Source organism: Carcharodon carcharias, chromosome 7 (genome assembly GCF_017639515.1).
Source record: "Carcharodon carcharias isolate sCarCar2 chromosome 7, sCarCar2.pri, whole genome shotgun sequence".
In the NCBI taxonomy this organism is placed as follows: Eukaryota; Metazoa; Chordata; class Chondrichthyes; order Lamniformes; family Lamnidae; genus Carcharodon; species Carcharodon carcharias.
In genome coordinates this window covers 21222991-21238323 of record NC_054473.1, presented here as the reverse complement: position 1 = coordinate 21238323, position 15333 = coordinate 21222991, and the positions used below count along the sequence as shown (strand labels likewise).

Here is a 15333-nt window from a genome sequence, read left to right as displayed (position 1 = left end):
ATACAATGATTGACTGAACTGGACATGTACATAAATGTGTGTCACATCATGGAGGATGGGATCCTCCTTCATATTCAATATATTAAAAGCACAGAGTGCCTTATTAACAACCTCCAGTCCTCTGCAGTAATGATAGGTCCACTTAGCTCACGTCCAAACGCATTTACATTCTGGTTCTCTGAAGGACAAATGTTCCTAGGATTTTAAAATTTAAAACTTAGAGTAGCTGTAGCCAATCAAAATTTCAAAAGCTGATTAAAATTTTAAAAGCCATTTTGAAGCAGGACAGAGATGTAAGACCCAACATAGTACCAGGCACACTAAGCTGCTAAAAGTAGCTGTTTTATCAAGCACATTTTTTAATGATATACAAGATGATGAGATAGCATAAGGAGAACAGCTGGAAAAATTACATTTTAAATTACAGGACTGAGTTAAAAGGGAGATTTTCCAGAGTCCTGACAATGATTTTCCAACCAATACGATCAATGCACAAAAAGCCAGACTGCTATAGCAGAAGCACCAAAGCAGAAGTTCTGGCTGTCACTATTTTGTACACCTCTGGGACTTTCCAGGTGAGAGTGGGAGTTCTGGGCAGCATTTCACAGTATGCCATCCACCGCAGTATCCAGAATGTCATCTGGACCATCTAGTCAAGATGGGTTAGAGCAGTTAATTGTCTTTTGGCTGAGGTGGGACAAGCAGGATGAGAGGGTGCATGGCTTTACCAGGATAGCAGGATTCCCAATGGTGTAGGATGCCTTATATCACACACACCAGGTTCTGTGGGCCCTCCATGTTGATGGGAAGAGGTTTACGAACTGCAAGGGCTTCCTTTCCATAATGTGCAGTTGGTGTGTGCCAAGACCATCATTTCGGTGAATACCGCTATCCAGGCTGCAGTCATGATGCATTCATCTTGCGCCAGTTGGCCTTACCCACCGTCTTCTGCCTTCCTAGGGGAACCATAGACAGGCTGTTCAGGGACAAGGACTACCCCTTCTCCATGTGGTTGATGACTCACCCTTTATCATCTCACCAAACGAGCAGTTCAGGCCTAAAATGGGAGGCATCAAACCACTCGGAACATCGTTGAGCAGGCAGTCAGCTTCCTTAAGTAACACTTCTGATGCTTTGACCACATGGGGGTAGCCCTGTAGTACACACCAGAGTGGGTCTCAAGATTTGTGGTGGTCTCCTGCCCCCTCCACAATTTCACCATTTTGAGGGCGCAGCCATTACCCCTAGGAATCCAGAGGCCAAATTGAGAGGGACAGAATGAGGAAGATCAGGAGGAAGTAGAGAAGAGGTATCGTGGATCCCTTGTAACTGGACAGACTATAGGAGAGTAGATTTTAGTGAAATAATTTTACCAGCCCAACATGGACCCACCTGCCCAGCATCACATCCATCAGAGAGACCCCATCACTGTTCCCTTTGTCACTATCCAACATCAAAAGTCACCAACAAAACCTTTCCATAACATCTTTATCCAACAACACGTTCATTTTTATCAAATAGAAATGAACTGTTCACCCTTGTGCGTTCCCATTGTTCCTGTCATGTGGGTGCCCTTGCCTGTCCTAGTGCCCCTGTGCAGTATTACCCTAGTAGCCGCAGCTTGACAGATGGAACGCTGCTGACTTTCAGTGAGGAGGCTATAGATGGACTTGCAGGATGCCTTGAGCAGCTGTGGGCCTCGAGGACCTGCTTTGGACTGCAGGAGCTTGGCATAGGCAGCAGCAGTCTGGGTAGGCTGAGAAGCAACAACAAGAGCACAGTTGGAATGGTAGTGGTGGGAATGCTGACATCCTGGGAGAGGACAGAAGTTTCGGGCACCATGGAGCCACTCCCATGAGCAGTCCCTCAGCAATCCTCATAATTTTTCAGAGGACAGGTTGCTGGACTGCCATATGTGCCTGCATACCACTTGGAGCACCGTGATCCAATAGCCATGATGGCAGCAGTCTGAATCTGCATGGCAACAAACTGAGTTTGCATAGCAACAAGGATGATCCCATGACATCCGCCTGAGCTTCCACTGCCGCACTGAGACTTTGGGTGGTTTCTATCAGTGCTGCAGTTGAAACAGAGACAGCGGCCATCAGATGCTCCACCACATATTGGGTCTGCTAATGTTGTCGTGGTGTTGGTTACCAGTGCCACATTGGGAAGGATGGGCACCAAGCTCTGTGTGATGCCCTCTTCTATTTTGATGCCAAGCTTCTTCATGCTCCTTGACAGTGACGTGAGACTATGTAACAGGGATGCCAAAGCACTAAATGCTTCGTTGTGCATGCTTATCAGTGTTCTTCCAAATGCCACCCCCTCAACGTCCTCATCTGAGTTCCCTGCAGCAGAACCCATCTGTGACCTCGCCCTCTGGTGAGCTGGCACATTAAACTATACTTTCTCCCTGGGTTGGCTGCAGCCCAATTGTGCCTAGTGACTCGTGACATTCAAATCCTGACTCTTTACTAACCTCTGAGGTACAGGCAGTGCCAGCATCTGAGCTGATGACTGCATGTGTCAGATCAAGTGACAGTACTTCATCATCACTGATGTGAGATTGCACTGTTTTTCCTCATCCTCGGCTGCAGCTAGCCAGGTATGAGTCTTTGGGTGTCTGAAAGCATAAAAACATGGGGGAGGCAGGTAGGAGAGTTGGTATTGAGCAGCATGACAGGCTGGTGGTTTGGTGGATAAGAAAGGTGATGTGAAGCTGTATTTACTTGACCTTGACCATGTACTTGAGGTCATTAAACTACTTCCAGCTCTGTTGCCAAGTCCTTGGGGCCATACCCTGGGCATTTACCACCCTTCTAAACTGCTCCTGTGCACTCTGGAGGGTCTGATGTGAAGGCCTTCTTGATTCTGTGGAAATATCCACCTCTCTCCTTTACTGCACCTGAAGATTAGTGCCTCCAGTGCAGCATCACTGAATCTTAGCATCTCCTGCTTAATCTGGTGCTCTATTTCTTTATACCATCATTCTTCAATTATATCTTTTTTGCAGTCTTCACTTCTCCAGTTTAGCTTTCATTTAACAGGGAAAGACTGCCTTTAAGAGCTGGAGGCTAGCTGGAACATGTGATAGTCTCACATGCTCTTAGTCTGGAGATGGTCATTGCTGTTGCTTACCACATAAAAGCCCATGCCTGAATGTTGTCCAGGCCATGCTGCGTGCGGGCAAGGACTGCTTCAGTTTCTGAGGAGTTACAAATGGTACTAAACATTGTGAAATCTTCAGCAAATATCCCCACTTCTGAAACTATGATGAACGGAAGGTCATTGATCAAGTAGCTGAAGATGGTTGCGCCTCAGACACTACCCTGTGGAATTCCTGCACCAAAGTCTAGGGATGAGGTGATTGGCCTCTAACCCCCACAATCATCTTCCTTTGTGCTATTTGTGACTCTAACCAATTGCGAATATTCCCCCTGATTCCCACTAACTACAGTTTTATTCAGGCTTTTTAATACCACATTTGGTCAAATGCTGTCAAGGACAATCACTCTCACCTCACCTTTGGAATTCAGCTCTTCTGCCTGTGTTTAGACCAAGACCGTAATGAGCTCTAGTGCTGAGTTGTCCTGAAAAACTGAATGTGATTTATTGCTAAGTGTCACTTAGTAGCACTGTTGATGACACTTTCCATCATTCTGCCAATGATTCAGAGTGAGAAGATGATGCAGTAATTGACTGGATTGGATTTGTCCTACTTTTTGTGGACAGGGGCTGGACAATCTTCCACTTTATTGGGTAGATGCCAGTGTTGTAGCTATTACTGGAACAATTTGGCCAAGAGTTTGTCTTTTTTTTAATATATTCTTTCATGGGATGTGGGCAAGGCAAGTATTTGTTGCTTATCCCTAATTGTCCTTGAACTGAATGGTATGTTAGGCCACTTCAGAGGACAGTTATGAGTCAACCACATTGCTGTGGGTTTGGAGTCATTGGTAGGCCAGACCAGGTTAGGATGGCAGATTTCCTTTCCTACAAGGCATCAGTGAGCCCGATGGCTTTACAACAATCTATGTTTCATGGTTACCATTTCTGAGACTAGTTTTCAATTCCAGATTTTATTAACTGAATTTAAATTCCACCAGCTGCCACAGTGGGATTTGAACCCATGTCCCCAGAGCATTAGCCTGGGTTTCTGGATTAGCCTAGTCCAGTGACATTATAACTACGCCACCAGCTCACTGTAGTTCTGGGCCACAAGCCTTCAGCACAACAGCTGGATTTTATTGGAGCCCATAGCCTTTGTTGCATCTAGTGTTCTCAGCCCTTTCCTGATATCACATGGAGTGAATCGAATTGGCTGAAGATTGGCATCTGTGAGGTCTGGAGCCTCAGGAGGAGGCTGAGATGGATCATCCACTCAGCACTTCTGGCTGAAGATGGTTGCAAATGCATTAAGCCTTGTCTTTTGCACTCGTGTATGGGCTCGGCCACCATTATAACTTTCCACCACCATGAAGGACCAGACGTGGCAGGACCACGAGTGTTAATCTGATTCATTGTTGTAGGCCCTGTCTATAGCATCCTTCTTGCATTGTTTAGCACCCATGTATTAACCGGGTTGACACCTCATTTTTAGGCACACATCATGCTGCTCCTGGCATGCTCTTCGACATACCTGATTGACCCATGGATGATGCCCTGGTTTTTTGGCAATGGTAGAGTGAGCAATATACTGAACCGTAAGGATACATATTGTAGCAGTATACAGTTCTACTGCTGGTGATGGCCCACTGCACCTCACGGATGCCCAATTTTGAGCTGCTAGAGCTGTTCTGTATCTAACCCATTTAGCATGTTGGTAGTGTCACTCAATGGAGGATGTCCTCAATATAAAGAGAGTTCTTTGTCTCCATAAGGACTGTGTAGTGGTTACTCCTGCCAATACTGCCATGGACAACTATATCTGCAACAGCTATCTTGATGAGGATGAGGTCAAATAGGTTTTTCTCTTATGTTGATTCTTTCACCACCTGCCACAGACCCAATCCTTCAAGACGTGGGCAGTTAGGTCAATAGTGGTGTTTCTGAGCTATTTTGTGATAGACATTGAAGTCCCCCATCCAGAATACATTCTGTGCCCTTGGACCCTCAGTGCTCCTTCCAAGTGTTGTTCAACATGGAGGGGTACTGATTCATCAGCTAACAGAGTGGTAGTCGGTAATCAGCAGGTTTTCTTCCCCATGTTTGACATGATGCCATGCTACTTTATGGGTTCTGAAGTAAATAATGTGGACACCCAGAGGAACCCAGTCAAGATTGTACCACCAGCCACCATTGGTGGGTTGTCCTGCCAAGAGGGACAGAATATACCCAGGGGTAGTGATGAAGGAATTGGCTGAAAGGTATGATTCTGTGAGGATGGATGTGAAAGGCTATTTCTGGACTGGGCTGTGGAACAGTTCTCCCAATTTTGGCTCAAGATCCTAGATGTTAGTGATGAAGACTTCGCAGAATTTACTGGAATTTTTTTTTTGATTCATTCATTGGATGTGGGCTTCGCTGGCTGGGCCAGTATTTATTGCCCATCCCTAGTTGCCCTTGAGAAGGAGGTGGTGAGCTGCCTTCTAGAACTGCTGCAGTCCATGTGGTGTGTTACACACACACTGCTGTTTGGAAGGGAGTTCTAGAATTTTGACCCAGCGACAGTGAAGGAACGGTGACTTGGAGGGGAACTTCCAGCTGGTGGTGTTCCCATCTATCTGCTGCCCTTGTCCTTCTAGATGGTAGTTGAGGGTTTGGAAAGTGCTGTCTAAGGAGCCTTGGCGAATTCCTGCAGTGCATCTTGCAAATGGTACACACTGCTGCTACTGTGCATTGGTGGTGGAGGGAGTGAATGTTTGTGGATGTGGTGCCAATCAAGCGGGCTGTTTTGTCCTGAACGCTGTCAAGCTTTTTGAGTGTTGTGGGAGCTGCACTCATCCAGGAAAGTGGGTAGTATTCCATCACACTCCTGAGTTATAGATGGTGGACAGGCTTTGGGGAGTCAGGAGGTGAGTTACTCATTGCAGGATTCCTAGCCTCTGACCTGCTCTTGTTGCCACAGTATTTGTCTGGCTAGTCCAGTTCAGTTTCAGGTTAATGGTAAGCCCCAGGATGTTGATAGTGGGGGATTCAGTGATGGTAATGCCATTGAATGTCATGAAGTGATGGTTAAATTCTCTCTTGTTGGAGATGGTCATTGTCTGGCATGTGTGTGGCATGAATGTTACTTGCCACAAGTCAGCCCAAATGTGGATATTGTCCAGGTTTTACTGCGTTTGGACAAGAACTGCTTCAGTATCTAAGGAGTCGCGAATGGTGCTGAACATTGTGCAATCAGCAGTGAACATCCCCACTCCTGACCTTATGATGGAAGGAAGGTCATTGACGAAGCAGTTGAAGATGGTTGGGCTGAGGATACTACCCTTAGGTACCCTGCAGTGATGTCCTGGAGCTGAGATGATTGACCTCCAACAACCACAACCATCTTCCTTCGTGCTTGGTATGAATCCAACCAGTGGAAAGTTTTCCCCCTGATTCCCATTAACTCCAGTTTTACTAGGGCTCCTTGATGCCACACTCGGTCAAGTGCGGCCTTGATGTCAAGGGCAGTCACTCTCACCTCAACTTGGGAGTTCAGCTCTTTTGTCCATGTTTGAACAAAGGCTGTAATGAGGTCAGGAGCTGAGTGGCCCTGGCGGAACCCAAACTGGACATCAATGAGCATGTTATTGCTAAGCAAGTGCCGCTTGATAGCACTGTTGATGACCCCTTCCATTACTTTACTGGTGATCGAGAGTGGACTGATGGGGCGGTAATTGGCTGGGTTGGATTTGTCCTGCATTTTCTGTACAGGATATACCTGGGCAATTTTCCACATAGCTGGGTAGATGCCAGTGTCGTAGCAGCACTGGAACAGCTTGGCTAGGGGCGCGGCAAGTCTTCAGTATCATTGCTGGAATATTGTCAGGGCTCATAGACTTTGCAGCATCCAATGCCTTCAGCTGTTTCTTGAAATCACATGCAGTGAATTGAATTGGCTGCAGACTGGCACCTATGATGCTGGGGACCTCCGGAAGAGGCTGAAATGGATCATCTCATTCGGCACTTCTGACTGAATATTGTAGCAAATGCTTCGGCCTTATCTTTTGCACTGATGTGCTGGGCTCCTCCATCATTCAGGATGGGGATATTTGTGGAGTCTCCTCCTCCAGTGAGTTGTTTAATTGTCCACCACCATTCACGACTGGGTGTGGCAGGACTGAAGAGCTTAGATCTGACCTGTTGGTAGTGGGATCACTTAGCTCTATCTCTTGCTGCTTATGCTGTTTTGCATGCAAGTAGTCCTGTGTTATAGATTCACCAGGTTGACACCTCATTTTAGGTGTGCCTGGTGCTGCTCCTGGCATGCCCTCCTGCACTCTTCATTGAACCAGGGTTGATCCCCTGGCTTGATGATAATGGTAGAGTGGGGGATATGCCTGGTCATGAGGTTACAGATTATGTTTGAGTACAATTCTGCTGATGACCCACAGCGCCTCATGGATGCCCAGTCTTGAGTTGCTAGACCTGTTCAAAATCATTTAGCACAGTAGTCGTGCCACACAACACGATGGAGGGTATCCTCAATGTGGTCGTTCCTACCGATACTGTCATGGACAGATGCATCTGCGACAGTCAGGCTGATGAGGATGAGATCAAGTATGTTTTTCCCTATTGTTGTTTCCCTCACCACTTGCCGCCGACCCAGAATAGCAACTATGTCCTTTAGGACTCAGCCAACTCGGTCAGTAGCGGTGCTACTGAGCCAATCTTGGTGAAGGACATTTAAGTCCCCCACCCAGAGTACATCCTGCACCCTTGCCACCCTCATTGCTTCTTCCAAGTGGTGTTCAAGAGGAGCACTGACTCATCAGCTGAAGGAGGGCGGTACATGGTAATCAGCAGGAGGTTTCCTTGCCCATATTTGGCCCTCTGCCATGAGGCTTCATTAGGTTTGGTGTCAATGTTGAGGACGTCCAGGGCAACTCCCTCCCAACTCTATACCTCCACCTCTGCTGGGTATGTCCAGCCGGTGAGGCAGGACATACTTGGGACATTAAATATGATTCCGTGAGGATGACAATGTCAGGCTGTTGTTTGACTAGGCTGTGAGACAACTTTCCCAATTTTGGCACTAGCCCCCAGATGTTAGTAAGGGGGTGGGTTGGGGGGGGGGAGGCTTTGCAGAGTTGGGTAGCCCATCCAGCTTCATTCCTTTTTTGTGATTTTGTAGGGGTTTGATAGAACTGTGTGGCTTGCTCCAGATCTGGAGTCACATATAGGCCAGATTTCCTTACTTTTAGGGGCATTAGTGAACCAGATGGGTTTTTACAACAATCATTTCATGGTAATCATTAGACTTTTAATTCCAGATTTTTTATTGAATTCAAACTCCACCACTGTGGCAGAATTCAAACCCATGTCCCCAGAGCATTACTCTGGGTGTCTGGATTACTAGTCCAGCGACAATACCACTACGCCATCACCTCCTTATTGCTTGTGGATGGGGTGCCAATCTAGTGAGCTATCTTTATTGTAATAAAATTAAATATGCTCGAAAAACTAAGCAGGTCTGGCAGCATCTATGGCGAGAGAAGCACAGTTTATGTTTCGAGTCCGTATGGCTTCTTCAGAGCTGACACCATTTTTGTTTTTATTTCAGATTTCCAGCATCCACAGTGTTTTGCTTTCATCTTAGTGTCTTTATTATGTCCGGTGCCTATGTCGTTGCTGGGTGCTTCATCCAGTTTTATGTTTAGTAATCTCTTTCATTGCGATTTGGTACAACTGAGTGGCTTGCTAGGCCATTGTAGAGGGCAGTAAATGTCAACCACAAAGCTGGGGGTCTGGAGTCACGTATAGGCCAGACTGGGTAAGATTTCATTCCCTAAAGGACATTAGTGAACCACATGAATTTTTATATCCAGTGGTTATATGGTTCACCATTACTGATACTTGTTTTATATTCTAAATGTATTAATTAATTGAATTTAAATCCCTTGGCTGCTGTGGTGGGATTTGAACTCATGTCCCCAAATCATTAGTCTGGGCCTCTGGATTATTAGTCCAGTAATATAATTAGTATGCTACCATACCACATTTATTAAAACGGGTACTCAAGGAAGAGTCATGTCGTATTTGTGATCCTAACCCCTAATAACCTCAAATTGCCTTATGAAAAAGTTAAGTTAACATTTAATTTTATTTGTAATTATAATTTTCCTTCCATCTGTTGGCCTGTATATTGGGATTTGTGCAACAAAAATTAAAATTAAAATTGAAAATTGAAAAAATGGTCTAAAACTCTTGACAACAGATCAAGCTTGTTTCTATTCGAGTTTAAGCTCAGGATGACACTGAGCCTCAACTGTACTGCAGAGAATCTTTATGCAGAGACATGCAGAGGATATATTGTGAAAAAAGTGGCTTAAAATCACACAAAAATCAAACATTTTACCAGCATTTTTCCTTCGTCTCCTTTCCCCTTCTGATGGTGAAGGCTCTCTGCTGGGATATGGTTCCTCAGGCACTGGGTGTCCTTTGGAATCTTGTCCAAGTGGCCACATTTAATGGGTAGAGATAAACACTCGCAATCAAGCCCATGCTGCCCTCATCCGATTCCCACACTATCACTTTCAGTAGGGTGTTTGATTGGCATCCGAGCAGGACTGGGATACGTGATGAATTTTTTCTTCATTAACCCAGTGGGTTAGTGGTAACCAAACAAATTCTAACAGTGCCAAATGTTGCCAGGGCTTGAAAGTTGCAGCTATGAAGCAAGATTGGATAGGCCAGAGTTGTTTTCCTTAGAACAGAGGAGGCTGAAGGGTGACCTAATTGAAGCATGCAAAATTATGAGGGCCCTATATAGGATAGGCTGGGAAGACCTGTTTCCCCTAGCTGAGGGGTCAATTATCAGGGGGCACAGATTTAAGGTGATTAATAGAAGGATTAGAGGTGACATGAGGAAAAGACTTTTCACCCAAAGGTTGGTAAGTGTCTGGAATTCACTGCCCAAGTTGCTGGTTGAGGCTGAAATGCTCAACTCATTTAAAAAATACCTGGATATGCACCTGAAGTGCTGTAACCTGCAAAGCTACGGACCAGGTGCTGAGTGGGATTAAAATGAGCGGCTAGCTTCCTTTTTCTCTGGCGCAGACTTGATGGGCTGAATGGCCTCTTTTTGTGCCGTAACCTTCCTATGGTTCTGTGGTTCTAGTGCTGTTGGTGCTTAAATGATGCTGGCTAACTGAGCACAGACTGGAGAAAAAACATAGTACTGCTAAGTCTGATGTAGTAGAAGTTGGTTAGACTTAAAGAAACTGCAGGGTGAGTTTTACTTCAGTGTTTGTGGTGCAGAGCTTCATGTACTGTTAGCACATGAGGTAAGAATGTATATAAAACTCTGTATTGGGAGTGCTCAGGATAAAAGTGCACTCTTGGTTGATGAATTAAAAAAAAACAAAGTTTCCATTGCCCCATTGAGGATATGTGGAAGATCAAGATGCAGTGATTTAGCCATTAAACGGTGAAGAAGCTGGAGACTGTGAGCACTAAGTGTGCAATCCAAAGGGTATTGTTATGTAAAGGTTAAAATTAGCAATAGATTTGGTTAATTAGTGGAAGAGACCATTCATATGTTGAAAGAAGAGATTGGGCGAGATCAGGGAGTCCAGGTTACTAATTATTTGCAAGGGTTGAGCTATCAACTGCAGCACAGATAAACAATAGGTAGGAACTTAAATAGCCATAAATAGACGGCAGGATTTTCCGCACCTGCCCGCTACCACGATCTTCCGGTCCCGCCGCAAATCAATGGAATTCTGGTTGGGGCGCCACCTTGCCCACGGTGGGTCATGCCCATGGTGGAGCCGAAAAATCCCAGCCAGAGTTTTGGTATAAGGCACATGAAGATGACATATTTGGACACGCTTAGTGTTAGTCTCCCTCAAAGACATTGAAGATGTCCAAGACAATGGGCAGAACTATAATTAAGTGTAAAGAGTGGGGATACTTGAGTAATTCATTAATAAATTGAATAAAATATGATAACGATGGCAGGATGGGTAATGTGTTGCTGCTGCATCATGTGGGAGTTGCTGGACACCAAGGTGATCCAGAGCAAGCACAACTGTACCAAGTGTTTGCAGCTTGAGGAACTTCGGATCCGAGTTAAGGAGCTGGAGTCCGAGCTGCAGACATTGCACCACATCAGAAGATGTCGAATCCATATGGGTGGAGGTAAGAAATAACAAGGGGAAGAAGACACTGATGGGAGTAGTCTGTAGGCCCCCTGACAGTAGCTATACTGTAGGACAGAGAATAAATCAGGAGATAATGAGGGCACGTAAAAAAGGAAGTACATTAATCACGGGTGACTTTAATCTTCATGTAGATTGTGAAAATCAAATTGGCAGAGGTAGACACAAGCAAGAATTCATAGTGTATTTGGGACAGTTTCTTAGAACAATATGTTGTGAATCCAACCAGGGATCAGGCTATTTTGGATCTGGTAGTGTGTAATGAGGCAAGTTTAATAAATGATCTAAGAGTAAAGGACCCCCTAAGAAACAGTGCCCATGATATGATAGAATTTTAGCATTCAGTTTGAGAGTGAGAAACTTGGGTTGGAAATAACTTTGCTAAACTTAAATAAAAGTAATTACAATGGAATGAGGGTAGACTTGGCTGGAGTGGACTGGGAAAACAGTTTAGCAGAAAAGACGGTTGATGAACAATGGCAGACGTTAAAGAAAATAGTTCATGACTCTCAACTAAGATATATCCCAGTGAGGAAGAAGGATTGTCAGAAGGGGGTGAATCAACCATTGCTCACCAAGGAAGTATCAAATTGAAAGAAAAAACATACAATGTGGCAAAGATTAGTGGTAAGCCAGAGGATTGGGAAAGTTTTAAAAACCAACAAAAGATGACCAAAAAAATAAAGAGGGATGAAATAAACTTTGAGGGTAAACTCGCAAGTAATATAAAAATGGACAGCAAGAGCTTCTTTAAATATATAAAAATGGAGAGAGAGGCCAAAGTGAATATAGGCCCCTTAGAGAATGAGGCTGGGGAAATAATAATGGGGAACCAGGAAATGGCAGAGGAGTTGAATAAATACATGGCTTCAGTCTTTGCGGTAGAAGATACTAAAAACATTCCAAAAATATTAAATAATCTAGGGGCAAAAAGCAGGGAGGAAATAAATACAATAACTATCACAAGAGAAAAAGTACCAGAGAAACTAATGGGGCTAAAGGCTGATAAGTCCCCTGGACCTGATGGGTTGCATCTTAGGATATTAAAGGAGGTAGCGACAGAGATAGTGGATGCACTGGCCATAATCTTCCAAGAATCCTTAGGTCCTGGAAAAGTCCCAGAGGATTGGAGAACAGCTAATGTAACACCCTTATTCAAAAAGGGAGGGAGACAAAAAGCAGGTAACCATAGGCCTGTTAGCTTAACAGCTGTAATTGGGAAAATGTTGGAGTCTATTAGAAAGGATGTAATAGCAGAGCATTTAGAAATACATAATCTAATCAGAGTCAGAATGGCTTCATGAAGGGGAAATTATGCCAGACAAATTTATTAGAATTCTTTGAGGTAACAAGCAGGATAGATAAAACAGAATCAGTAGATGTAATATATTTGGATTTCCAAAAGGCATTCAATAAGGTACCGCACATAAGGCTACTTAATAAGATAAGACCCCATGGTATTGGGGGTACTATATTAGCATGGATAGAGGATTGGCTAACTAATAGAAGACAGAGTTGGGATAAGGGGGGCATTTTCAGGATGGCATCCTGTAACTAGTGGAGTGCCACAGGGATCAGTGCTGGGGTCTCAATTATTTACAAAATATATGAATGACTTAGATGAGTGAAATGAAGGTATCATCGCCAAATTTGCGGATGATACAAAATAGGTAGGAAGACAAGTGGTGAGGATGACACAAAGAGTCTACAGAGGGATATAGACAGGTTAGGTGAGTGGGCAAAAACTTGGCAGATGGAATATAATGTGGGAAAGTATGAGGTTATGCATTTTGGCAGGAAGAATAGAGGAGCTGAATATTATTTAAATGGAGAAAGACAGCTGAGAGCTACAGCACAGTGAGAGATTTGGGAGTTCTCGTGCACAAATGTCAAAAAGCTAACATTCAAGTTCAGCAGGTGATAGGGAAGACAAATTAACTGTTGGCCTTTATTTCAAAGGAAATGGAGTATAAAAATAGAGAAGTCTTGCTAAAACTACACAAGGCACTAGTTAGACCACACTTAGAATACTGTGAACCGTTTTGGTCCCCTTATCTAAGGAAAGATACACTGGCATTCAAGGCAGTTTGCCCTGGTTGGGGAGTCTGGAACCAGGGGCCACAGTTTCAGGGTACAGGGCAGGCCATTTAGGACTGAGATGAGGAAATATTTCTCCACTCAGAGGGTGTTCAACCTGTGGAATTCTCTAGCACGAAAGGCTATGGAGTGTATTCAAAAAAGAAGTTGATAATTTTTGGATATTAGGGGCATCAAGGGGTATGGAGAGAAAGCGGGAATATGGTGTTGAGATAGAGGATCAGTTATGATCATATTGATTGGCAGAGCAGGCTCGAAGGGCCAAATGGCCTCCTCCTGCTCCTAGTTTCTATGTTTTTATGTTTCTGCTCCTACATCTTATAGTCTTATAATTTTCTGTGCCCACTGGCATTGACTGTCATGACGGGTGAGAGCGCACAATATGGGGGAAGGGGAAAATTAAATTCATGATGTCGTGAAACCAGTTTTCAAGCGTCTACTCTGCCCGTCAAAGGCAGGTTGCATTTCCTGCCGCCGCACATTAGGAACTTCCATATCATTATAAGCCAGATCTCTGGAATCATCCCCCCATGCTGGATCATCTGGGCACGCCAGCCTTGTTTCGGGCAGCACCCACGCTCATCAGCACCAGGCTTCACAGGCGGCACCACATCACTTTTAGGGTGGGGCTCACGGGCAGGTCTCTACGTATGAGGCCAGCCATAAGGCAGGGGTGGCTTTTCAATGGCTGTAGGGTTATGACTTGCTTGGGGAAGGTGCAGAAGTGGCCTCAGGCAATGGGAGAGGATGTAGGGCTAGAGCATTACTGGGGAAGGGGGGTATCCCAGGGTGTGTGTGGGGTTGACACATGTTCATCTGTGCAAGTGGCCTCAAGAGGGTGAGGGCTGTCGAGGCAGTCTGCAGAGGAGATGAGTCCAGATAGAGATGTGAGAGTGTGTCTGAGAGAAAGCGTGATGACGTCACTTGAGCTGGCAGTGAGTGAGATGCCAGTGAATATGTGATGGACTTGTAAGTGTGAGAGTTTAGGGTGATGAGATGGTTGCCTTACCCTGGTGGCACGGATGAGATCATTCGTCCTCTTTCCGCACTGGATGGCCAACCTCTTCTGTGCAGCGTTGGCACTGACCACTGCTGCCACCGCCTCCCAAGCCTGAGCGGTGACACTGATGGGCCTCCTGTGGCCAGAGCGGGGGTAGAGGACATCGCAGCAGGCTCCAACAGTGTCCAGAAGGCATCCCAGAGATGCCTCACTGAATCGGGGGCTGCAGTCTTCTTGCCTTTTGGGGTCATGTCTTCTGTTGTCCTGGGCTAGAAACACTGAAGGTGTGCACGTGGCTGCATTTTGAATATGGTGCTCAGCGTGAGGAAGCAACGAGATAATGGCATGGTGGGTGAATTAGAGGCCACCCACCAGCAAAAAGGCATGTTTCCCAGGAATATATGATTAATGAAGCAGGATTGGGACAATATGGCATGAAAAGCTGCCAATGCGGCTAGTGGGTAAAATGTCCTTTTTCCTACATGTACCACACTTAGTGCAAATCTGGGACAGTTCCACCCAATGACAGACAACTCCAGATTCCAATGGTGCTTAACAGTGACGCTCAGATCAGCCACTTTCCTATAGGTCAGAACTTCCAAGGTTCAGTCACAAAAAACGGCTTCCTTCACTACTAAACATACTGATCTAAGGAAATTGGTTAGCAATGAAATGTATAAGGAAAATCACCTCACTTAGGGATGGGGTGATGCCAAGCAAGCGAGTAAAGTTCAGAGGCACATAACCTCATGTTAACTTCTCCAAGTGGAGCTATTTTTTAGAGTCCTGGCAAGAAATGGACTGAACCAGCATGGAATTCCACGGCCTATTCTCTGTTTAGACAGGAAGCTAAGAAAACAAGAAGGTGGAACCAGTAAGAGAATGGCCACTCAACAAGGATTCAGAAGGTGAAGATCTTGCCTCAGC

The 15333-nt window shown here is 45.1% G+C and overlaps 1 protein-coding gene across 4 annotated transcripts in view; it reads left to right on the top strand.

Moving 5' to 3' along the window:
* Positions 1-15333, top strand: part of LOC121280146 (copine-9-like) — a 409662-nt gene that overhangs the window by 268052 nt on the left and 126277 nt on the right. The gene's annotated exons all lie outside the window — the stretch shown is intronic.